Below are 25924 nucleotides of genomic sequence, written 5' to 3' on the forward strand. Positions count from 1 at the left end.
ATGCCTAGTTACGATTAATGGGAATAAACTCAGGTTAAGCGTGTGGTCAGATGTGGGAAATCTGAGAGACTTCCAGTCTCCCTGATAACTAAATCTGTGTGAAGTGCATCAACTGCAACTCTCTATGGACTGTTAGGGAACAAGAGCTGCAGTTGGATAACCTATGCCTTATTTGTGAGAATCAGGAGATGATTAATAAAAAGTTACAGGGAGGTAGTCACCACTAGGCTGCAGGAGACAGGTAGCTGAATGACTGTCAGGAGAGTGAAAGGGAAAAGTACAGAGTACTCTTGTGGCCATTCACCTCAAGAATATGTACTCTGCTTTGGATACTGTTTGGGGAGGGGGGCAGGGGGAAGGAAATGACCTACCAGGGAAAGCCACAGCAACCAGGTCTCTAGAACTGTGTTCGACTCTGTGATGCCGAAGAGAAGGGGAGTTCATTGTGATAAGAGATTCAATGATTAGGGGAGCAGAGAAGAGGTTCTATAGATGGTATGCTTGTTGCCTCTCAAGTGCCAGGGTCAGGGATGTCTCAGATTGAGTATTCAGCATTCTTGAGGCTGAAGTTGAGCAGCCAGAAGCCGTGATACATATTGGTACTAACAACACAAGTAGGAAAAGGGGATGAAGCTCTGATGAGAGATTATAGAAAGCTAGGATAGACCAGTGTAGTTAAGAATAGAATGATTTGTCAGATGAATGTGTGGGTAAGGCACAGGTGCAGCAGGCAGGGTTTCAGATTTCTAGATCATTAGGATATCTTCAGGGGATGATATGACCTCTACAAAAAGGACAGGTTACATCTGAACTTGAGGGGACCAAAATCCTTGTGGTCAGGTTTGCTAGAGCTGTTGAGGAGGGTTTAAATTAGTTTGGTAGGGTGATTGGATCAAGTGTTAGGTCAGAGGATGGGGCAGTTTGTATAACAGGAAGACACAGCATGTAGAAAAACTGTGAGGAAGGTTAGGCCTTTGAAGGGGCAGAATTGCATTCAGTGTGATGAGTTGAAATGTGTCTATTTTAATCAGGAACAAGGAAAATGAACTTTGAGCATGGGTCAGTACATGGAACTATGACATTGTGGCCATTACGGAGATTCGGCTATCACAAGGGCAGGAATGGATGTTGGATGTTCTGGTGTTTAGATGTTTCAAAAGTGACAGGGAGGGAGATAAAAGAGGTAGGGGAGTGACATTGCTAATCAGGTACAGTATCACAGCTACTGAAAGTGAGGACATCAAGGAGGGATTGTCTATTAAGTCAGTGTTGGTGCAACAGGAAACAGGAGGGGAACAATCACAATTGGGAAAATTCCATTAACCCCTCAATAACAAGAGACACTGAGGAACAGTATCAGGAGGCAGATTTTGGAAAGGTATAAAAATATCAGGGTAGATGTCAAGGGGGACTTTAACTTTCCTAATAATGACTGGCACCTCTTTAGTGCAAATGATTAAGATGGGGCATAATTCAGGAAGGACTCCTGAAATACTATATAGCCCAGACCAGAGAAGTCATGCTGGATCTGGTGCTGGGCAATGGACCAGGTCAGCTGTCAGATCTCTTTGTGGGTGAGCGTTTTGGAGATATTGAGTACAATCCCTGCCTGACATTTATGATAGCATCAGAGAGGGATCTGAACGGATGGCATGGTAAAGGATTTAATTGGCGAGGGGAAATTCTGATGCTATTAATCAGGAACAAGGGAGCATAAATTGGGAATGCATGTACTCAGGAAATTGCACAACAGAAAGGTGGAGGTTGTTTAGGGAGCACTTGCTTAGGGTTCTGGATAGGTTTGTACATCGACACAGAGAAAGGATAGCAGGATAGAGGAACCATGGTTGACAAGAGATGTGGACCATCTAGTCAAGGGGAAGAAAGAAACTTTCTTAAGGTTTAGGAAGCAAGGATCAGGCAGGGCTCTAGAAGTTAGCCTTGAAAGGAGCTGAAGGATAGATTTAGGAGAGCAAGGGGGCATAAGAAGGCCTTGGCAAATACCGAAGGAAAAACCAAAGGAGTTCAATGCATATGTGAAGAACAGGAGGATGTCTAGGGTGAGGGTAGGACCAATCAGGGATAGAAGAGGAAACATGTGCCTGGAGTCAGAGGAGGTAGGGTAGGTCCTTCTGACTACTTTGCTTCAGTATTCACCAGTGAGAGGGACCTTGACATTTGTAAGGACAGAGTAAAACAGGCTGATATGCTAGAATATGTTGAAGTTAAGAAAGAGGATGTGCTGGAAATTTTGAAAAACATTAGGATAGATAAGTCCCTGTAGCCCAACGGGATATACCCCAGGTTGCTGCAGGAAGTGAGGGAACAGATTGCTGCACCTTTGGTGATGTTCTTTGTGCTCTCATTTGCCACAGGAATTGACTTGATGATTGCTGGCATATCTTATTTCTTCATTCAAGCAAGGGCGTAGGAATAACCCTAGGAATTATAGACCAATGTGTTCCTTCAGCAGTGGGCAAATTATTCGAGAAGATTCTTAGAGACAGGATTTACCAGTATTTGGAGAGGCACAGTTTAATTAAAGATTGTCAGAATGGCTTTGTGAGGTGCAGGTCATGCCTTATGAGCCTGCATGAATTTTTTGAGGACATGACAAAAGCACATTGACGAAGGTAGAGCACTGGATGTGGTGTATATGGATCTTAGTAAGGCGTTTTACATCAAGTTCCTCATGGTAAGCTCATTCAGAAAGTTGCACAGGATCCAGGGAAACTTAGCTGTGTGGCTCCAGAAGTGGTTGTAAGTGGAGTATATTCTGCCTGGAAGTCGGTGACCGGTAGTGTTCCACTGGGATATGTTATAGCTAATCTGAGGGGGCATAATTTTAAGGTGATTTAAGGAAAGTATGTGGGGTGGGAGGTATGTTTTACACAGAGCGTGGTAGGTGCATGTAATACCCTGCCAGGGGTGGTGGTAGAGGCAGATAAATTAAGGACATTTAAGAAACACTTAGATAGGTACAAGATATTAGAAAAATGGATGTCTATGTAGGAAAAAAGGATTAATTAATCTTTGAGTAGGTTAAAAGTTCAACACAATATTGCAGGCTGTATTGCCTGTACTGTGCTGTTGTGTTCTGTATTCTAGTCAGTTCTTCATATCATTTTAGTCATTTAATGTAATGGTACATGAACAAAATTGTGCATCGAACAAGCTATCAATTAATTGGTTTGGAAAACTCAACAGTACAGAACACAGTGGCAGTACTCTGATGCTCAATGTCTGGTTTATCTATAGAGCCAAAAATGGGCAATACTCAAACACAGTGTGGAGTTGAAGATTGATAGCAGAACATGTCACTTGGACAGAAACTTGCAAAATCAGGTGATGCATTATGATGAGCTATTAAGTTAAGCGTTTTCAATAAGCATGTTACAAACCTTAAAAGTTGCTTACATATTTTGATTGTTAGGCACAAATCTATTTTAACCTTACCAAATTGAATGATTGTTCAAATGTTAATTATTATGTAAAGTTACTATGTAATTATCTGGGTTTTTCAGGTAGATTTTTTGTTGAATTATTTTCAAGTTGCTTGAAATCGTGTTCGCTTGTCAAGGTAGAGTTTGGTTCAGCAGAACAGCACCTCCAGTATGTTCTTCTGAATTCTGAGCCCTGTAGTATTATCAATATTTCCCCATGGTTGCTCCAAGTTTTCGAGATTTTGCAGAAATCACTTGTTCTTTAATGAAGTTCTGAAGATTATAACAATTTCAACAACTGAGTATATTGATTTTCTTGCATTCAGGTGTTCCTCATAAAATATATGTTTCAAGAGATAAATTTTGTTATTTTGGAAATTGATTTGAAATAATAATTCTATCTGAAAGAAGTATGACATAGTTGACTTTTTATTGGACTCCTTTTTGCAAAGCAACTTATGCACATTAGAATAAATGGTGGAATATTTTGGAATTAGGTGAATTCAAGTTGTGTCTAAATTTATCATGGTGAAATAGGATGCTAAATTGATTGAACTGTTGCTTTCGTATGGCAAAAATGTCATTATTTCGGAAAGCTACTTAAAAGGCATAAACACCATCAAGGTAGATTATAGCAAAACAGCTAATCCAGCACCCTTGATGGTCATGCTGAACTAGCAAATTTTTCCCCAGACTATTAGCTGTTACTCTGTAAAATGCTTTTATTTAACTTTTATTACATGCTATACAGTAATATAAACAATTTACTGATGAGAGGGAGTAGAAAATGTCATATAATTCCAGTTTGCTGCACCAGCCACAAACCTCATCCCTGGTGTTTTGGATGCAAACCTAGAACCAGCCATACAGTTGGCCCATAATCTGGATTTCTGGCTCTAGTCTCACATTCTGCTTGCACTTCAGATGCTGTGTCACCTTTGGAGTGAAGACCAGCCCAGTTGCCTAACTATCAGGATCCTTAAACTGTACTGGGTTACTAAAGTTACTGACGATTACACAGATTGCACTGAAGATTAATAAAGATCACTTAAGTATCACACAAAGTGAATTGAGTGAAAGATCAAGGTGAAGAAAATGATCCATCCACCGTTTTGTAGGAATTATATTAAAGAAAATTTAAGTGCAAAGAACCAGCACTGCTACATCTCAAACAAAAGGCTCTGAGATTACAGATACACTGCATAAAATGAAACAAGCATCAGTTTAGGATAATTTATCTCAGGAAATGTTGGACCAAGGTATGAAGTGCTTGGCTGTAGATATTAGACAGAATAATGCAGAAGTAGTAATTACAAGGAAGTAAATACAGGGAGAACTGGTATGATGGATTTTGTAACCAAGTAATGGATGCAGATATTTGGAAGGTAAGTAAAGATGTAGTAAAAAAAAATCAAAGAGCAGAAGCTAAGCAAAACTGTGAGCATGAAAAGCTGCTCCAAGAACTGAGTGTAAGGATAAAGCACAGATTCAGAGGGGAGCCAAATGAAAGCCAAAGACTGTTAGTAGAAAGACTGAATCCAGACATGTGAAGCCAGGAACACAAACAGTCTGTGAACAGAGGAGTAGGAGCACAAAGAGTAGGAGGAAGGAATTCAGGTTCTTGGCTAACTAGGACATGTTTTGGGCAGTTTTAAAAAAAAACATGAATAGCATTTTGGGGCAAAGCCAATATAGATCACCAACAAAAAATTGTATTGTTTCATTCATCAAATATCACGTTTAACATTCAACAATCATATCTTCCCTTCTCATATCCCTTTCTACTTTCTGCAGAGATCACACTTGCCATTGCTTTCCCGGTCACTTAATCCTTCCTGCCCACCTTACTTTGTTCCTGGGCATGATAAGCAGTATCACCACTAAGACAGTCACTGAATATTTCACAGGCTAAATGCAGAAAAAATAATATTCTCATTTGGTTAAACACACTCTGGGAACTTTTGGAAAGTGTTTGAACATCTTGAAATCAGTTTTCAAGCTATACTGTCAGATCTTCCAAATGTCAATACTGTGTCCCTTTAAGACACAAATGTCACAATATTACACCAGTTGTACTGACAGCATTTCACAGATGTCATCGATTGCAGCCAAAAGCTCTAATTTATGCCAACAAAGGAGAGAGTATACCTAGATGCACAAATAATGATATTTTTGCAAACACAGTTAATGCTGGAAAAACAAAAATGATTGCTAGCTTGATCTACATGTGGAAATTTGCTTCAGTGCAGAACAAAAGTGGTCACTAATAAATTCAATTAGAATGCAACCAGCCTAAGATTTTCAGGAAGTGTATTGATAATAAAAGATTATAGCTTTTAAAAAGTGGTTTCCGGTTAATTGGGGCAGCAATTTATTTGAGACAACTCTTAAAGAACAAAAACTAAATAGAGAAAATAGTCAGGATTCCCTTTGTTTATTTGCAACACTATGCCACTTAATTGGGGCAGGAAATTGTTGCCAATCAGTTTCTAACTAGTGCCAGTTGCATGCACTTGCATGGCCGTTAGACACTACACAGTGCTTAGAGCAATCAATGTGTAAATAGCATCAGTTGTATGTGTTCAAAAGCCAGTGATTTTTGTCACTGATAGTTGGCAAGGAATAAGCAGCAAGACAATTATGAAATGTTTTGCTCGCTGTAGTCAGGCTTGGAGATGCCAGAAACAGCCAGGAGAGAACATAAAAACATCAGAAATAGGAGCAGCAGTAGGCCATCTGGCCAGTCGAGCCTGCTCTGCCATTCAATAAGATTATGCCCGATTTGACAATGGACTTACCTCCACCTACCCGCCTTTTCCCCATAACCCTAAATTCCCCTGCTATATAAAAATCTATCCAACCTTGTCTTAAATATATTTTCTGAGGTAGCCTCCACTGCTTCATTGGGCAGAGAATTCCAGATTCACCACTCTTTTGGAAAAACAGTTTCTCGTCATCTCCATCCTAAATGCACTCCCCTGAATCTTGAGTCCCTAGTTCTACCAGTGGAAACAACTTTCCTGCCTCTGTCTTATCTACCTCTTTCATAATTTTACATGTTTCTATAAGATCTTCTCTCTTTCTTCTGAATTCCAGTGAGTACAGTAGCAGGCAACTCAATCTCTCCTCAAAGTCTAACCCCCTCATGTCTGGAATCAACCTGGTGAACCTCCTCTGCACCACCTCCAGAGCCAGTATATTCTTTCAAGTAAGGAGACCAGAACTGCGCAGAGTACTCCAGATACCCTGTACAGTTACAGTATGTCCCTGCTCTTAAACTTAATCCCTCTAGCAATGAAGACCCACATTCCATTTGCCCTCTTGATAGCCTACTGCAACTGCAAACCAACTTTTTGCGATTTATGCACAAGCACTCCCAAGTCCTTCTGCAATATTTTACCATTTAAATAATAATCTTCCATATTTCCTTTCAAAGTGGATGACCTCACATTTACCAACATTGTACTCCAGACCCTTGTCCACTCACTTAACCTGTCTACATCTCTCTGTAGATTCTCCATATCCTCTGCACAATTTGCTTTCTATTCAATTTAGTGTCATCACAAATGTGAAAATGAAGTGATTTCACTTTTTCAACAAGTTTGGGATTACGAAGGTATTGACAATCATCCTGAATACTACAATGAAAATGAAGATTTGGATGCAATCATATGATTGTATGAAGGTAGACCATTATCTGTATTTGGTGCTTGCGCCAATTTTATTTAGTCAAAAGAACACGACAGATGAATTCCTCTGTTGATAACTATTAAGAGTTAATAGTTTTATAGTATTGTAGAATTGGTAGTATTCTAATTTGTTTTGTATTTCATTTAAATAACACAAATTATTACTCAACTGAACGAGTTTGTCTTCGTTATACCTTTTAACTATTTCCATGAAACTTCAGCTAATTGTGCCAAAGTGTATTGTTCCCAATTAACAAGAATCCACTGTAATTGGTAAAAGTGCAAGAGGGGAATTGAGTAGATTGACTTCTAAAGATCGGGCTATCATTGAAGGAAAACAAGAGGACAGACAAAAACAAATTGTACTTAAGAGAGGAAGAGCATGTTGCCCACGGATTGCAACTTGGAATCAAAAAGGTACTTGAGAGTTTCATCAGCAAATGGGATGAGGCAAGACGCACGTGATTCTCATGACTTGCAATCACTTCACAGAAGGTAAAATGTGGCAAAATTCATGGTAATAAAGGTTACTAGAAAATCTGATGCTAAAAGGTTTGGCAGCAAAAGATTGAAAAAATGGAAATCAGGAAATGAAAAGAAGCAACACACACAAAATGCTGGTGGAACGCAGCAGGCAGGGAGCATCTATAAGGAGAAGCACTATCGACGTTTCGGGCCGAGACCCTTCGTCAGGATGAATGAAGAAACTCCAAAAAACAATCACCAGGAATTATAAAACATAATTCAATATATTTTTTAAGTTGTGTGGCTGAAAAATGGCCAGGTTATAATGGATTCCAGTCTGGAGTCTTAAAAGTGGATAGCAAGATAATCAATATTTTGGCGTTAATTTTTTAATATTCTCTAGATTCAACATACTCATTATTTTGGAAATATTATGTTACTTCTTTAGATTAAAAAAAGTAAAAAGCAGAAACCCATAGGTCAATCAGTTTAATACTTTTTTCAGTGGTAAATGAAGAAAGGGTATTTCCTCTTATGGTATAATATAGAACTGGTGGTCATGGTTCATAGAGAAATGTTTGCCCTTTTAAGGCAGGAAGGAAGCAAAATTTATTTCTCTTAGTGTAATAAGTCTTTGGCATTCTCTTCCTTAACAGACTGTTGAAGTGAGCCTTTGAATATTTTAAAACTAGGGGCTTCTGTAGTGTAATTTTATGTTAGAAAGGAATGCGGTTTAAGCTAACCATGATCTTATTCAGTGATGCATTTTAGCTCAGGAGCTCTACTCCTGCATTTGTATAATTTGTATGTACTATTGAGGAAAATAATAACACCACAGTCAATAAAATTATTGATTAGAAATGGCCATTGTACTTAAAGGGGCAAGAACTTAAAAGAAAGATACGAAATAAGAACTTATCAAAGAAATACCAATTTTAGTGGTGATAAAACATTTCCAAAACTTTGAGAGAAAAGGTTGCTATTGAGACAACAAAATACAAAGACAGGCTATATTTTGTGTCTATAAATGAATAGGTTTATGTGTCCAGCGGAAAACAGAATAGCACTCTTAAGATTTTAACCTACCACTAAACTTCTAATCACAATTACACAAAGCCATATTTAAAGGAATAAATACATTGTTAACGCAAAGTAACATGCAGCAACTTGAGATTCCTGACGTGAACAATTACCATATCCAAAATTCTTATTGCTACGTTCCCCATCAAGGCGATTTCGTCCCGTTTCCGTGTTTTCTCAGATTTGGCGCCAAATCTCAGGAATTTTGGCGGTTGTATAGTAATTTACGGGTAAGCATTGACAAAAAAAAAACACGAGCTTATTAGGATGGGATTTCCATCCGTTCAAATTCATAGGTCTGAAAGTAATTGGGGGATCATATATATATATATATATGATGTGGGTGCGTTTGGTATTTTACATTGAATCATATTGCCCCACTTAGTGAAAAATAGTTTGCACACATTTTCCCGAAAGAACCAACTTCATTTTGTACAAAGGGAAGCTAATTATCCTTGTTTGACTATTTCCACGCAAATTCATAAATAACTGATAAAAACTAGCTGAACTGAGCTAAAATACTCCTTTAAATAAATGCACCTCAAAACTCTTATATACACTCTTCGTTCTAATACAACACAACTTTAAAAGCTAATAAAAGTGGTTAAATTTACTTTTCAATTGCCACTCAGTTCTTCAACAATTTTTGATAGAATACAAACAGATTACCATCCCACACACCGAACTTAGCTGACAGGTGCAAACCAAGAGTCGATTTAGACTCAAAGTCTCGTTGAATTTTAATGTTTTCTTTGTAAGAATCGATACTTCGAAGTACCTACAATTAATATAAACGTCTCTTTAAAGCATAGATGCGATGTGGCTGCAGGTCTTGAATTAAAACTTCTCAAACTTTTAGCACACATCTAAAATTACTTTTGCTATGCTTTGTTTCAAAGGTACACGTAAAGGCGTCAAAAATAAGAATATTAATCATTTAAAATTACCTGACTTTTTAAACGCATCCTTCTCACTACCTTTGCATGGCTTTAGTTTCAAGCAGCGGGGAGCTAAGCGAAATTAAATGTAACAAAAATTTGCTCGAGCCTTCGCACATCAGGTGCCCCACCCCATCAATCGTTTACACTGCAATGCTACTTGCAACCACGCGGATGCAGAAGAAAATAACAAGGCACTGGCATGTTTTCATCCACTCTTTACATATATAAAAAAATTCAAACATTTAAAAAGTGGATTTTTAAAAGCAATTTGCAGAAATATGATTCCCAGGGTTGCTGCCTTATGGAACTGAGCATTGGTTTGTACTCTGCTGTGTTGCTTGCTCCTGAGCTTCGGCCCAGGCGGCAGGCACGGGTGGGTTATAACGGTCGCCTTAGGCCAAACAACACAAACTAATTCCTTCCCTATCCCCAACCTCCCCTCACTGCTGCCGCAGTAACCAGGGTAACCAACTCAGCGTTGTAAAGGCTAAATCTGGGAATTCTTGAGATTGAAATGGCGGACACGAGAAATGATTCCGGTCTGTAAATTTTGCTTATCTCGATTTGTTAATTCTCGGTGCGGGGCATCTGATCTGTATTCCTGTGCTTTTCCCGCAAAAATTTTGGGAACAGCAGCCGATTTGGTTGTTTGACTCTGCTATAGAGATTTTTTTAAAAATAGTTTGTTAGCACAATATACATGTGAAAACATATTCAACAGTTCAGTCTGGTAACATTTTCCAATTAAAGAAATGACAAGCATTGTAAACAAAAAAAGTTCACTTGTTATTATAATAAGATATCAGTGTCCCTAAGAGTGAAAAGATGTTTATCCACATACCAGTGTGTTTCTCATGTTCGTGCATATTCAATCTAACAGCTTATTCTGTTCAGTTTGTCATGTTCTTGGTATTGGTGTGCATTGTTTTTAAATACATGAAATTAGCCTTCTTTAAATGAACCTAAAATTGACAGTGCATCGGTTTTGTGTGCTGGTACAGTATGTATATTTCGAATAGAATAGTACAGCACAGTGCTGGCCCTTCGGCCCACAATGTTGTGCTGACCCTTAATATAACCCCCTCCCCCCCACCTTAAATTCCTCCATATACCTGCCTAGTAGTCTCTTAAATTTTACTAGTGTATCTGCCTCCACCACTGACTCAGGCAGTGCATTCCATGCACCAACCACTCTCTGAGTAAAAAACTTTCGTTGAACTATCCCCCTTGAACTTCCCACCCCTTACCTTAAAGCCAGGTGCTCTTGTATTTTGGCTGATATAAGTTTATGTGCCATTTTCATTTAACATAAAACATTTAAACAGCTAAGGACCAGGCTCTTCAGCCTACAGTGTTGTGCCAAACTAAATAGTAATCACTAAGTTAATCCCTTCTGTCTGCACAATGTCCATATACTTCCATTTGCCATCAATGAGGCTCTTGAACACCTCTGTTGTACCTGCCTCCACCACTGACATCCACCAGGCAGTGTATTCCAGAATCCACCATTGTGTGTGTGTGTGTGTGTGTGTGTGTGTGTGTGTGTGTGTGTGTGTGTGTGTGTGTGTGTGTGTGTGTGTGGGGGGGGGGGGGGTGGGGGGGAACTTGCCCCTCACATCTCCTTTAAACGTACCCTTACTCACCTAAAAAAACATGCCCTCTGTTATTAGATATTCTAAATCTGGGAAAAATACACTGGTTGTCTACTCTATCTATGCCTCTAATTATCAAACTTTGATCAGATCTCCCCTCAGTTTCTGCCACTCTAGAGAAAACAACACAGGTTTGTTTAACTTCTCCTTACATGCTCTTGAATCCAAGCATCATCCTGATGAACCTCTTCTGCCTTGATATTCTTTCTATAATGTGATGGCCAGAACTGAATGCAATACTCCAGATGCATCTTAACTAGAGTTTTATAAAGTTTCATTATAACTTACTAATTCTTGAATTCAGTTCCTCGACTAATAAAGGAAAGCACGTCATATGCCTCCTTTATTGTATAATCAAGCTATAGATTTTGACCCCAATATCTGTCTCCACATCAACACTGTTATGGGTCTTGGTGTTATCCATAGAAAACTCTATCCTTTGGCAGCCTTTGATACTATCCACAGCACCAGTAATTTCTATATCATTTGTAAACTTACTAACCCACCTATCCAGGTCATTTATATATATCACCAACTGCAGAATGCTAGTATGGATCACTGTGGAATACCAATAGTCACAGACCTCCAGCCAGAGTAAGTCCCATTGACTACTGCTCTCTGCCCATTCTGAATCCAAACAGACAATTCACTCCAGATCCCATGAATCTTATTTTTCTTGATGAGCCTCCCATGAAGAATTTTGTTAAATTCCTTACTAAAATCCATGTAGACAACATTCATCGCTCTATCTTTATCAATCATCTTCATTGCCCCAACGAAGTATTGAATTAAGTTAGTAAGCCACAACTTGCGCTGCACAAAGCTATGCTGTCCCTAATTGGACCATGCTTTTCCAAACACTCATAACTTCTACACCTGTCCCTACACCTCATCTCTTACCACCCCAAACAGTCCTTCCAGGTGAGGCAGCACTTCACCTGTGAGTCTGTTGGGGTAATCTATTGCATCCGGTGTTCCCGGTGCCGCCTCCTCTACATCGGCGAGACCCGACGCAGATTGGGGGACCGCTTCGTCGAGCACCTATGCTCCGTCCGCCACAACAGACAGGATCTCTCGGTTGCCACTCACTTCAATTCTCCTTCACATTCCCATTCGGATATATCCATACATGGCCTCCTCTACTGCCATGATGAGGCCAAACTTCGGTTGGAGGAAGAACATCTCATATACCGTCTGGGTAGTCTCCAGCCCCTTGGTATGAACATCGAATTCTCCAACTTCTGGTAATTCCCTCCCTCTCCCTTCCCCCATCCCACCTTCACTCTGTCTCCTCTTCTAGCTGCCTATCACCTCTCATGACTCTGCCTTCTTCTACTACCCATAGTGCTTTCCCCTTACATTCCTTCCTCACCTCTCCTGCCTATCCCCTCCCTGCTTCCCCTCCCCCACCCCTTGATCTTTCCTCTGATTGGTTTTCCATCCTCCCCACACCTTCTTTATAGGGCCCCTGCCCCCTCCTTCTTTAGTCCTGACGAAGGGTCTTGACCCGAAACGTTGACTGCTTCTTTCAATGGATGCTGCCCAACCTGCTGAGTTCATCCACCTTTTTTTACGTCTTGATTTGACCACAGCATCTGCAGTGTACTTTGTGTTTACTCATAACTTCTATCCTGAAGATTCCTGTCCAGTAACTTCCCTATCACTGACATGAGACTAGACTTACTAGTCTAGTTTCCTGAATTATCCCTATCTGACTTCTCGAATAATGGATCAACATTAGCTACTCACCAGTTGTTTGGAATCTTTCCTGTGCCTAGAGTGGACACAAATGTATTGGTCAAGGTCCCAGCAATCTCATCCCTTGCCTCTCTCAATAATCTGGGATACATCCCATCAGGCTTTGTGGAATTGTCAACTTTAATGTTCTTTAGGAGACCCAATGCTACCTCCTTCTTTATTTCAAAAAGCACTAGCAAATTAGCACACTTCATGCTGATGTCCCTATCCCCAATTACATTTTTGGAAAATACTGATGCAGTGTTCTTATTTAGGACCCCTCCCATATCTTCTGCTCCCAAGCACATGTTCCCTCCTTAATCCTTTGTTATCGTTTAGCTAGCATTTTTCAGTCTTAGACTTGGGAAAGCATCACCCTTGTGCAATTTATCTTCCTGTTTAAAAAAAGCTGAAAAAAATCAGGCTCCAACCATATGGTGTTCTGTATTATAAATTTCCCTATTAAAGTACCATACGTTATACTTAAAACAACATGGAAGGAAGCTTTTTGGTCCATTGGGAATAAAGCTATTTGTTTCATTTGTTGCCTCCTTATCTTCCTGTACCTTTGAAACTTATTCTCTCCTACACATGCTCATCAACTCTCGGTTGATTCCTTTGACCATTAATTTACACTAAGATATAATTTATAGTAGTTTATTAACCTAACAGCATATCGCTGGGATATAGAGGAAAACCGGAGCACCCGGAGGAAACCCCTTTGTCATGGAGATGCCGATAGCACTGGAGATCAGGACCATTACTGGGTTAGTGCTCATTTTCAATGTGCATTAAATTATTGCTGATGTCCATAATAGTTGAGGCCAAGTAGCTGAGATAATAGGAAACTTTATAATGCAGAGCACTGTATAGTTAGGGCTTGAATTTTTCTGCCTTTTTTTGTTTTTTGTTTGTAGTTGTTAATGTCTTTTGGTAAAATTGAGTGCTTTTTGATTTTATAAAAAATTATGCTAAACAACAAACACAAAATGCTGAAGGAAATCTTCAGGTTAGGCAGCATCCATGGAAATGAATAAACAGTCAATGTTTCGGGCTGAGACCCTTCTTTAGGATTGAAAAGAAGGGGGAAGATGTCAGAATTAAAAAATAGGGGAAGGGAAGAAGGAGATATATTAATAGAGAGGAGAGGACAAAGGGAAGGAGGAAGATGCAGCTGAGAGGAGATAAGTCAGAGTGGGAATAGAAGAAAAGGGAAGGGGGAAGAGTTCTTTTTTACCAGAAGGGGAAATCATTTATGCAAAACATTTGTTTTTGTTTGCTGTAAGATATTGCATTTAAATTGGAAATAATAAACAATACAACTCATTCATTGCTGCTCATATTTTTACTAATTTTCCCTCAGTTACTAAGTCACATAACATAAACTAAGAAGCTAGCATTTTTAACTGTACACAACAGATGTTATTTTTGATTAGTCTGTTTAATATCTCCATTTTAAAAGTTGCAGAGTTAAATGAAAATGGGTTATTGAGATTATTAAATATATTGCCATCATACACTTCTATCAGTATTCAAATGTCCTCAAACTCCTTAAATTGGATTTTGCAATTTTTAAAATTATGACTTTGTCAAATGTGTTCCAGAAAGTTTCCTCCATCAATATATAGAGGTCCCAACTAGAGAGAGTATGATATTGTATCTTCTGTTAGGGATTGAGTCAGGGCATGTGACTGAAGTGTGTGTTGGGGAACACTTTGAATCCAGTGACCAGGATGCCATCAGTTTCAAGATAATTATAGAGAAGGATAGGTTTGGTCCTCAAGTTGAGACTCGAAATTGGGGAAAGACCAATTTTGATGCAATCAGAAAGGATCTAGCAAGTGTGTATTGGGATGGTTGTTCTTTAGAAAAGGCATTCTTGGTAAGTGGGAGTTCTTCAAAAGGGTAATTTTGAGAGTACAGAGTTTGTATGTTACTGTCAGAATTAAAGGCAAGGGTAACAGGTTTAGGAAACCTTGGTTTTCGAGAGACATTGAGGCCCTGGTTAAGAAGAAGGAGCTGCATAGCAGGTGCAGGCAGGAAGGAACAAATGAGGTACTTGAGTATAAGAAATGCAAGAGAACAGTGAAGAAGGAAATCAGCATGGCTAAAAGAAGGTATGAGGATGCTCTAGCAGACAACATTGAAGGAGAATCCCAAGGGCTTCTACAGATATATTAAGAGAAAAAGAATAGCAAAAGACAAAATTAGTCTTCTTGATATCAGAATGTTCATCTATGCATGGAGCCAAAAGAGATGGGGGATTTTTTGCATGTGTATTTATACAATAGATGGACACAGAGACTATAGAAGAATGGCAATACAGCAGTGAGGTCAAGGACTATATACAGATTCCAGAGGAGGAGCTGCTTGCAGTCTTGAGACAAATCAGGGTAGATAAATCCCCAGGGCTTGATAAGGTGTTCGCTCAGACTTTCTGGGAGGCTAGTGCAGAAATTGCAGGGACTCTAGCAGAGGTATTTAAAATGTCCTTATCCACGGGTGAGGTGTCTGAGGATTGGAGGATATCTAATGTTGTTTAAGAAAGTCTCTAAGGGTGAGCCAGGAAATAATAGGCTGGTGAGACTGATGTCAGTGGTAGGTGAGTTATTGGATGGTATTCTAAGGGACTGATTAGGGATAGTCAACATGGCTTCTTGCATGGTAGGCTGTGTCAAACCAGTCTTGATTAGAGAATTTGAGGAAGTTACCAGGAAAGTTGATGAAGAAAGGTAGTGGATGTTGTCTACATGGACCTTAGCAAAGCCTTTGACATGGTCCTGCAAGGGAGGTTAGGCAAGGAGATTAAGTTGCTTGGCATTCAGGATGAGGTAGTATTTGGACTGCTGCAGAGATTGGTGCTAGTCCATTGTTGTTCAAAAGGTTCAAATGGTTCCATTTATTATAAGAGAATGTATATAGTATACAACCTGAAACACTTAGTCCTTGCAGATATGCATGAAAAACATAAGAACCCCAAAGAAATGAATGGCAGAAAAATGTTAAAACTCCAAAGCCCAATCTCCCCGCTCCCCCGCACAAGCAGCAGCAAGAACCAACATATCAACCTGCTTCCTCCTCCTCCACATGTATTACAAAAAGTGTCAGTGCCCACCACCTACCAAGTAGTAGCAACACACCCAAAGAGAGACCATGATCTACGGTCAACAAAAACCATTGTTTACTTGATAGTCTGACATGCTACAGGCTCTCTCTGACTAACAAGGAACAGAGAGATGTCACCCATTTCACCGTGAAATGGAAGGCTAACAGTTGCTGTTCCGATGTTACAGTTTGCTACATCACTATTTATTCTGAGATTCTCCGACTCATAAGAATGAGTAGCAAACTCCCTCCACCATTGAGAGAGAGAGTGCGATCACTTGCCTACAGAGACCTTCGTCTGTACATCTGCCACAGCAAAATCCTGATGTTCCTTCTCCTGCGACACCTCAGTCACCAACACCAGCCTGGAATGGTCATCCACAGGGTTGCACTCCTGAGGCACCATTTGTCAAGCCATGCCTGGAGAATGTTGGAAAACAGGCAGCTGGCAAGTTCCAGGAGCAGGAACTCATCCACCATAAAATAATTGAAGTTTGGGTGCTGTTGCAGATCAAGACCTCGATAGAATCCCAGCCATCTTGAAAAGGAAAAAAAGTCTTTAAAGAGAGGATTTTAAGCTGTTTCCGCCTAGCGCCATCTTAACTCCGCCTACTATATCAACAGTCTGGATGATGATGTAAATTGGATCAGCAAAGTTGCAGATAAGACCTAGATTGGGGGCATAGTGGACAGCTAGGAAAGCTTGTAGAGGGATCTGGATTGGCTGAAAAATGGCAGATGGCATTTATTGCAGACAAGTATAAAGTGTTTCACTTTGGGAGAACAAACCAAGGTAGGTCTTACATGGAGAGTGTTAGGGCACTAAGGAGAACAGAGAGATCTGGGGAAGTGATGTCATGGGTGGGTAGGCTCATAAAAGAGCTTTTGGCATGCTGGCCTTCATAAATGAAAATATTAAATACAGTAGTTCGGATGTTATGTTGAAGTTGTATAAGATGTTGGTAATGCCTAATTTGGAGTATTGTGTGTAGTTCTGGGCTTCGACCTATAGGAAAGATATCAATAAGATTGAAAGAGTGTTGAGAAAACTTACAAGGGTGTTGCTGGAAACCTGAGGACCTGAGTTATAAGAAAAGGTTGAATAGGTTAGACTTAATTTTCTGGAGCTTAGGAGAATGAGGGAAGATTTTACAGAAATCCAAAAAAAATTTTGAGGTGTATGGTATGGATAAGGTAAATGCAAGCAGGCTTTTTCCACGGAAGTTGAATGAGACTAGAACTAGGGTAGAGGGTAAAGGGTGGAGTGTTTAAGGAGAATGTTAGAGGGAACTTCTTCACTCAGAAGGTGATGAGAGTGTGGAATGAGCTGCCAGCAGATGTGGTGGATGTGTGTTTGATTTCAATATTTAAGAGAGATTTGGATAGGTACATGGATGGGAGGACTACGGTCTAGGTTCAGGTTGATGGGACTAGGCAGCATAATAGTTTGGCATGGATTAGATGGGCTGAAGAGCCTGTTTCTGTGCTGTAGTTTTCTATGAGTCTATGATTCTGAGTTAAAAATGAAATAAAATCTATTATTTACTACTGTAAGTTATCAGAATAAATGAGCAAATAAAAACAGTAATAAAAGCAGCAGTGAATAAAAGCTGTAATTATCTAAATTAATTTTAGGGAATTACTCTGAATTGACATAATTAACTTTACATTCAAAATTAAACCATGGAATGGAAACATGAAAAGTCACTGTACTCGAGAATAATTGCCATAAGATTTCTTTTGTGAGCTCGTATAGTTCTAGGATTATGAAACTATTCCTTTCCAAAGGTGTAGTTCCTTAATTGGGGATATTTTGATGAGTACTGTATTAACCATTTCATATTCTATATCTTTCTAATATTCTGCATTGGAACTATCACACCATGTAGATCAGAATAGCTTAGGCCCCACTAAGGAATATTTCTGAGTTCCATACATTTACTTGCCTTGAGTTTTATTGCAGAACTTTTTTTTTGTTCTCTTCCTCTACTACAGAAATGGGTAGGTTTTACTCATTCAATGATGTTGGGTTAATTTTATTTCTTAAACTTGTTTGAACTCTTCCAATATTCAATGCTAATATAGTCTGAATAAATTAGGCCAAGATATTGGAGAAGTAGGTCTGAGGAACCTGGTAGTCAATTAGGATGATTGTTGTGGTAAACCATGTATACCTGTCTGGACACACCCCGAGTGCTGACTGCTCCTATGGTTCCTCCCACAGACCCCTATATAAAGGTGATTGGGGCACTGCTCCTCCCACATTCTTCAACATGGTCGTGCTCCATTTTCGCTGTTAATAAAAGCCTATCGTTCACTTCCAGTCTCCTAGAGTTATTGATAGTGCATCAATTGTACAGATTCTAAAGAAAAGGCGTATCATCTAAAACTGTGACAGACTTTTATTGACGCACTGTGGAGATTATCCTAGCTGGTTGTATCATGGCCTTGTATGGAAACACCAATGCCCAGGAACAGAAAAGTCTACAGAAAGTGGTGGCTGCAGCCCAGTCCGTCACAGACAAAGCCCTCCCCACATCGAGCATATTTACAAAGAGCACTGCCACAAGAAAGTAGCATCATCAAACCATGAGATCATAAGATATAGAAGCAGAATTAGACCATTTGGCCCGTCAAGTCTGCTCCGTCATTCAACTATGGCTGATACTTTATTCCCCCCTCAGCCCCATTCCCTAGCCTTCTCCCTGTAATCTTTGATGCCATGGCCAATCAAGAACCTATCAATCTCCACCTTAAATACACCAAATGACCTGGCCTCCAGAGTTGCCTGTGGTAACAAATTCACCACCCTCTGGCTAAAGAAATTTCTCTGCATCTTTGTTTTAAATGGATGCCCCTCTATCATGAGGCTGTGCCCTCTTGTCCTAGACCTCCCCACCAGGGGAAACAGACTTTCCACATCTACTCTATCTAGGCCTTTCAACATTTAAAAGGTTTCAATGAGATCCCTCCTCATTGTTCTAAATTCCGGCGAGTACAGGCCTAGAAACATCAAATGTTCCTCAGATAACCCTTTCTTTCCTGGAATCATCCTTGTGAACCTCCTCTGAATCCTCTTAAATGCCAAAAAATCTAATCTTTTCTTAGATAAGGAGCCCAAAACTGTTCAGAATACTCTAGCTGAGGCCTCACCGGTGCTTATAAAGTCTCGGCATTACGTCCCTGCTCTTAGATTCTAGACCTCTTGAAATGAATGCTAACATTGCATTTCCCTTTTTCACCACAGATTCACCCTGCAAGTTAACCTTTAGGGTATTCTGCACAAGGATTCCCAAGTCCCTTTGTATCTCAGATAATTGGATTTTCTCCCTGTTTAGAAAACAGTCTGCACATTTATTCTTCTACCAAAGTACATGACCATGGATTTTTCAACATTCTATTTCATTTGCCACTTTCTTGCTCATTCTCCTAATCTGTCTAAGTCCTGCAGTCTGCCTGTTTCCTCAACACTACCTGCCCCTCCACCAATCTTGTTATTATCTGCAAACTGGGCAACAGCCATCTATTCAATCATTTAAATCATTGATATACAGCATAAAAAGAAGCAGTCCCAACATCAACCCCTGAGGAACACCACTCCTCACTGGCAGCCAACCGGATAAGGATCCTTTTATTCCCACTCACTCCACCTACCAATCAGCTAATGCTCTAACCACTAACCATGGCAGTAACATTTCTGTAATACCATGGGCTCTTAACTTGGTAAGCAACCTCGTGTGGTACATTGTCAAAGGACTTCTGAAAATCCAAATATACAATATCCATTGCATCCTCTTTACCTATCCTACTTGTCATCTCCTCAGAGTTTCAACAGGTTTGTCAGGCAAGATTTTCCCTTAAGGAAACCATGCTGTCTTTGTCTTAACTTGTCCTGTGTCACCAAGTAATCTATAACCTCATCCGTAACAAGTGATTCCAACATCTTCCCAACCACTAAGGCCATGCTAACTGGTCTATAATTTCCTTTCTGCCGTCTCCCTCCGTTCTTAAAGAGTGGAGTGAGTAGTAATTTTCCAGTCTGCGGGAACCATGCCAGAGTCCAATGACTCTTGAAAGAGCATTACTAATGCCCCACAATCATCACGGACCCTGACCATCCAGGCCATGCTCTGTTCTCGTTACTGCGATTGGGCAGAAGGTCGCACACTACCAAGTTCAGGAACAGTCATTCCTACAACCATCAGGCTCCTGGACCAGTGTGGGTAACTTCATTCATCTCAACTTGGAACTAATTCCATAACCTACAGACTCACTTTGAAAGATTCCCCATGTTTTCGGTATTATTTATTTATGTTTAATTTGCATAATTTATATTCTTTTGCACATTGGTTGTCAGTTTTGCTTATAATTAGTTTTTCGTAATTCTATTTCTTTATTTTCCTGTAAATTCAAGAAAATGATTTTCAAGTTTGTGTATGGCGACATATTCATACTTTGACAATAAATTTACTTTGCGTACGCTGAGAAATAATAATTAGCTTTCATCTTTCTAAAGTTATATCTTGACTCATTCTGTGAAGTTTTAAATAATTTTTCTTCATGATGCTAATAATCCACACCTTCCACAGTCCTCCTAAAGTTAGGGCTACTTAGGGCTTTCTCTGTGAGGAACAGCACCATGTAAGCTAAGAAGAATTAGAAAACATTTAAGGTACACTTGTGATCAGATATACACTAAAGTACATCTGAGATCTATTCCAGTAAAAGTTAATGCAGTAATCTTTCTAAAGTAGTTATACAGACACTCATTGCCCTGAATATATAGGGCACATGGTCATTTCAGTCAGCAATGTGAGACCTATGTAATATTAGATAAAGTGCAATGTGAACACATTTGTTAACTCAAATCAAGCTTTACATTATTTGCCCAGAATTTGGATCTCGTGTAACTTCCTTTTCAAGTGATATGGTTGAAAATTTGATCGAGGCACAACTACACATCAGTGAGTTAGACCGGCAGTAAGAATTTAAAAAGAAGACAGCTTTATAGAGCGGGCTGTAGAATAGAGAGAGTCAGAATAGAAGGGCATTGGCTCAATGAGGCTTTGGCAATAACGGGACAAGGCGAGGTAAGTTACATGTGAAGAAAGGAACTATGTCTGCGAGGCCAGTGTTCTGAATTGGGTGTCAGATGTGGGATGTCCAGGAGACTCCCAGCCTCTTGGATGGCTACATTAGCGCCAGGTACGTAAAGCTGCAGCTCCTTAGGGACCGGGTTAGGGAACTGGAGATGCAGTTCGATGATTTTCGTCTGGTCAGGGAAAGTGAGGAGGTGATAGATAGGAGCTATTGGCAAGTAGTCACACTGGGGCCTTGGGAGACAGAAAAGTGGGTAACTGTCAGGAGATGGAAGGGCAAGAGTCAGATACTAGAGAGTACTCGTGTGGGTGCCCCCCTTAACAAGAAGTACTCCTGTTTGAGTACTGATGGGGGGGGGGTATGACCTACCTGGGGGAAGCAACAATGGCTGCATCTCTGGCTCAGAGTCTGGCCATGTGGCTCAGAAGGGTAGCAAAAGGAAGAGGATGGCAGCAGTGATAGAGGATTCTATAGTTAGGGGGTCAGACAGCTGTTCCTGTGGACACAGGAAAGAAATACGGATGCTAGTTTGCCTCCCAGGTGCTAGGGCCTGGGATGTTTCTGATTGCATCCACGATATCCTGAAGTGAGCAGGTGAACAGCTAGAGGTTATTCTACATACTGGTACCAATGACACAATGACATAGGTAGGAAAAGGGAGGAGGTCCTGAAAACAGACTACAGGGAGTTAAGAAAGAAGCTGAGAGCAGGACCACAAGGGTAGTAATCTCGGGATTACTGCCTGTGCCACATGACAGTGAATATAGGAATAGAGTGAAGTGGAGGATAAATGCGTGGCTGAGATATTGGAGCAGGGGGCAGGGATTCAGATTTTTGGATCATTGGGACCTCTTTTGGGGTAGGCGTGACTTGTATAATAAGGATGGGTTGCACTTAAATCCAAGGGGGATCAATATCTTGGCAGGAAGATTTGTTAAGGCTATTGGGGAGAGTTTAAACTAGAATTGCTGGGGGGTGGGAACCAAACTGAAGAGGGGGAGGAAGCGGCAGTTGGATCACTAATAGAGAAAGCTTGTAGACAGTGAGAAGGAGGATAGGCAGGTGATAGAGAAGGGACACGCTCAGACTGATGGTTTGAGATGTGTCTATTTTAATGCAAGGAGTATCATGAACAAAGCGGATGAGCTTAGTGTGTGGATTAGTACTTGGAGCTATGATGCTGTGGCCATTATAGACACTTGGATGGTTCAGGGTCAGGAATGGAGTGCCAGGCTACAGATGTTTCAGAAAGGACAGGAAGAGAGGCAAAAAAGGTGGGGCATGGCATTGCTGATCAGAGATAGTGTCATGGCTGCAGAAAAGGAGGAAGTCATGGAGGGACTGTCTACTGAGTCTCTATGGGTGGAAGTTAGAAACAGGAAGGGGTCAATAACTCTACTGGGTGTTTTTTATAGACCGCCCAATAATAACAGGGACATCGAGGAGCAGAAAGGGAGACGGATTCTGGAAAGGAGTAATAATAACAGGGTTGTTGTGGTGGGAGATATTAATTTCCCAAATATTGATTGGCATCTCCCTATAGTGAGGGGTTTAGATGGGGTGGAGTTCATTGGGTGTGCTCAGGAAGGTTTCCTGACACAATAAGGAGATAAGCCTACAAGAGGAGAGACTGTACTTGATCTGGTATTGGGAAATGAACTGGTCAGGTGTCGGGGCTCTCAGTGGGAGAGCATTTTGCAGATAGTGATCACAATTCTATCTCCTTTACCGTTGCATTGGAGAGGGATAGGAACAGACAAGTTAGGAAAACGTTTAATTGGAGTAAGGGGAAATATGAAGCTATCAGGCAGGAACTTGGAAGCATAAATTGGGAGCAGATGTTCTCAGGGAAAAGTATGGAAGAAATGTGGCAAATATTCAGGGGATGTTTGTGTAGAGTTCTGTATGGGTACATTCCAATGAGACAGGGAAAGGATGACAGGCTACAGGAATCATGGTGTACAAAGTCTGTTGAAAATCTAGTCAAGAAGAAAAGCTTATGAAAGGTTCAAAAAACTAGGTAATGATAGAGATCCAGAAGATTATAAGGCTACCAGGAAGGAGTTTAAGAATTAAATTAGGAGACCCAGAAGCCATGAGTAGGCCTTGGTGAGCAGGATTAAGAAAAATCCCTAGGCTTACTACAAGTATGCAAGTATGTGAAGAGCAAGAGGATAAGACATGAGAGAATAGGACCAATCAAGTGTGACAGTGGAAAAGTCTGTATGGAACCAGAGGAGGTACTTAATGAATATGTTGCTTTAGTATTTACTACAGAAATGGACCTTGGCGATTGCAGGGATGACTTACATCAAATTGAAAAGCTTGAGCGTATAGACATTAAGAAAGAGGATGTGCTGGAGCTTTTGAAAAGCATCAAGTTGGACAAGTCACTGGGACCAGACAAGATATACCCCAGGCTACTGTGGGAGGCGAGGGAGGAGACTGCTGAGTCTCTGGCAATGATCTTTGCATCATCAGTGAGGATTGGAGGGTTGCAGATGTTGTTCCCTTATTCAAGAAAGGGAGTAGAGATAGCCAAGGAAATTATAGACTAGTGAATCTTACTTCAGTGGTTGGTAAGTTGATGGAGAAAATCCTGAGAGGCAGGAATTATGAGCATTGGGAGAGGCATAATATGATTAGGAATAGTCAGCATGGCTTTGTCAAAGGCAGGTCATGCTTTATGAGCCTGATTGAATTTTTTGAGGATGTGACTAAACACATTGATGAAGGTAGAGCAGTAGATGTAGTGTATATGGATTTCAGCAAGGTATTTGGTAAGTTACCCCATGCAAGGCTTATTGAGAAAGTAAGGAGGCATGGGATCCAAGGGGATCTTGCTTTGTGGATCCAGAATTGGCTTGCCCACAGAAGACAAAGAGTGGTTGTAGATGGTCATATTCTGCATGGAGGTCGGTGACCAGTGGTGTGCCTCAGGGATCTGTTTTTTTGCGTGGTGAGTGCATGGAATGGGTTGCCGGCGACTGTGGTGGAGGTGGATACATTAGGGTCTTTTAGGAGACTCTTGGATAAGTACATGGAGCTTAGAAAAATAGGGTGCTATGGATGACCCTAGGTAATTTCTAAAGTAAGTTCATGTTTGGCACAGCATTGTGGACTGAAAGGCCTGTATTGTGCTGTCGGGTTCCAAATTTCTATGTTTGCAAAGTAAAGTTAATCCAGACATCTGGGTTGAATCATGCCAATCAAGAAGTTTAACTAAATGGATCTTGTTCTGAAACTTATCTCAACACAATTTCCAAGTTAAGTATGTAGTCAATGATGCCATTACCCAAATAACCCTCTTTTTGAAGCATTGTTAAAGACCTGGGTCCTCATTGTTCTGTTTTTTCTCGTGTCTTTGGCAGTACATTCACAACATGGTCTTAAAAGTCCATGGCAATAGTGGACTTCTAAGACCTTTTTTTTTTGTCCCCGCAGGCTTCAAGGCGGCTTCCATCGTCCCTGATAGATAGATAGATAGATAGATAGATAGATAGATACTTTATTCATCCCCATGGGGAAATTCAACATTTCCTAAGAGGGTAATGGTAACCTGCCTCACCGACTACTGTCCAGTGTCTCTGACCTAACAATAATGAAGTGCTTTGAGTGGCTGGTTATGCACTGCATGAAATCCCATCTTCCTGCTATATTGGACCCCTTCCAGTTCATGTATTGTTTAAGTTGGTCCACTGATGATACCATTGCCTTTGCCCTCCACTCCATCCTGTCCCACCTGGAAGATGATGCCTCATAAGCCAGGATGCTGTTTATTGACTTTAGCTTGGTGTTTAATATTTTCATCCCTCAGAAGCTGGGGGGCAAATTGTCCTCATTGCTCTCAGCACCTCTCTCTGTAACTGGATATTGACCTTCTTGACAGAATGACGTTAGCCTATGTTGGCAGCAACATCTCTGGCTCCATTACGCTGAGCATCATTGCCCCCAGGGCTATGTGCTCAGCCTATTGCTTTTCACACTGCTGACGCTTGAATGTGCTGCTAGATCACGCTCAAATCAAACTATCAAGTTCATTGATGACACAACAGTGTTTGGCATCAACAACGACAAGATGGTGTTCAGAGAGGAGATAGAGCAACCTGTAGAATGGTGTGAGCACAACAACTTGAATCTCAGTGTGGACAAGACAAATGAGCTTATTGTGGACTTTAGGAGAATACAGGCTGACCACTCCTTTCCACATACAAACAGCTCCTCTGTGGAGATTTAGGAGCACCACGTTTCTGGGAGTGCACATACTGGACAATCTCACCTGGCCTTACAGCATTTCCTCTTTAATCAAGAAAGCATAACGGCATCTCCACTTCCCAAGGAGATTGAGGCGAGCGAGGCTTCCTCCCACTTTTCATATTCTAACCAACTTTTCAGGGGCCCCATTACAAGCTGCATCATTGTCTGGTATAGGAATTGCAAGGCATCTGACCTGCAAGACCCTACAAAGGATTGAGAGGATCATTGGCATCTTTCCTCCACCCATTTGAGATATTTATCAGGAGCGCTGCATGCGCAGGCATTGTCAAGGATGCCTCTGATCTGTTCCAGAATCTCATTAACCCCCTAGCATCAGGCAGAAGGAACCATAGCATTAAAGCAAGGACTGTTAGCACGGGAAACAGGTTTATCCCCTAAGCTGTGAGACTATTGAACTCCCTGCCACTGCCCAAGTCTCACCATTTATGATGAGC

Source organism: Hemitrygon akajei, chromosome 12 (genome assembly GCF_048418815.1).
Source record: "Hemitrygon akajei chromosome 12, sHemAka1.3, whole genome shotgun sequence".
Classification (NCBI taxonomy): domain Eukaryota; kingdom Metazoa; phylum Chordata; class Chondrichthyes; order Myliobatiformes; family Dasyatidae; genus Hemitrygon; species Hemitrygon akajei.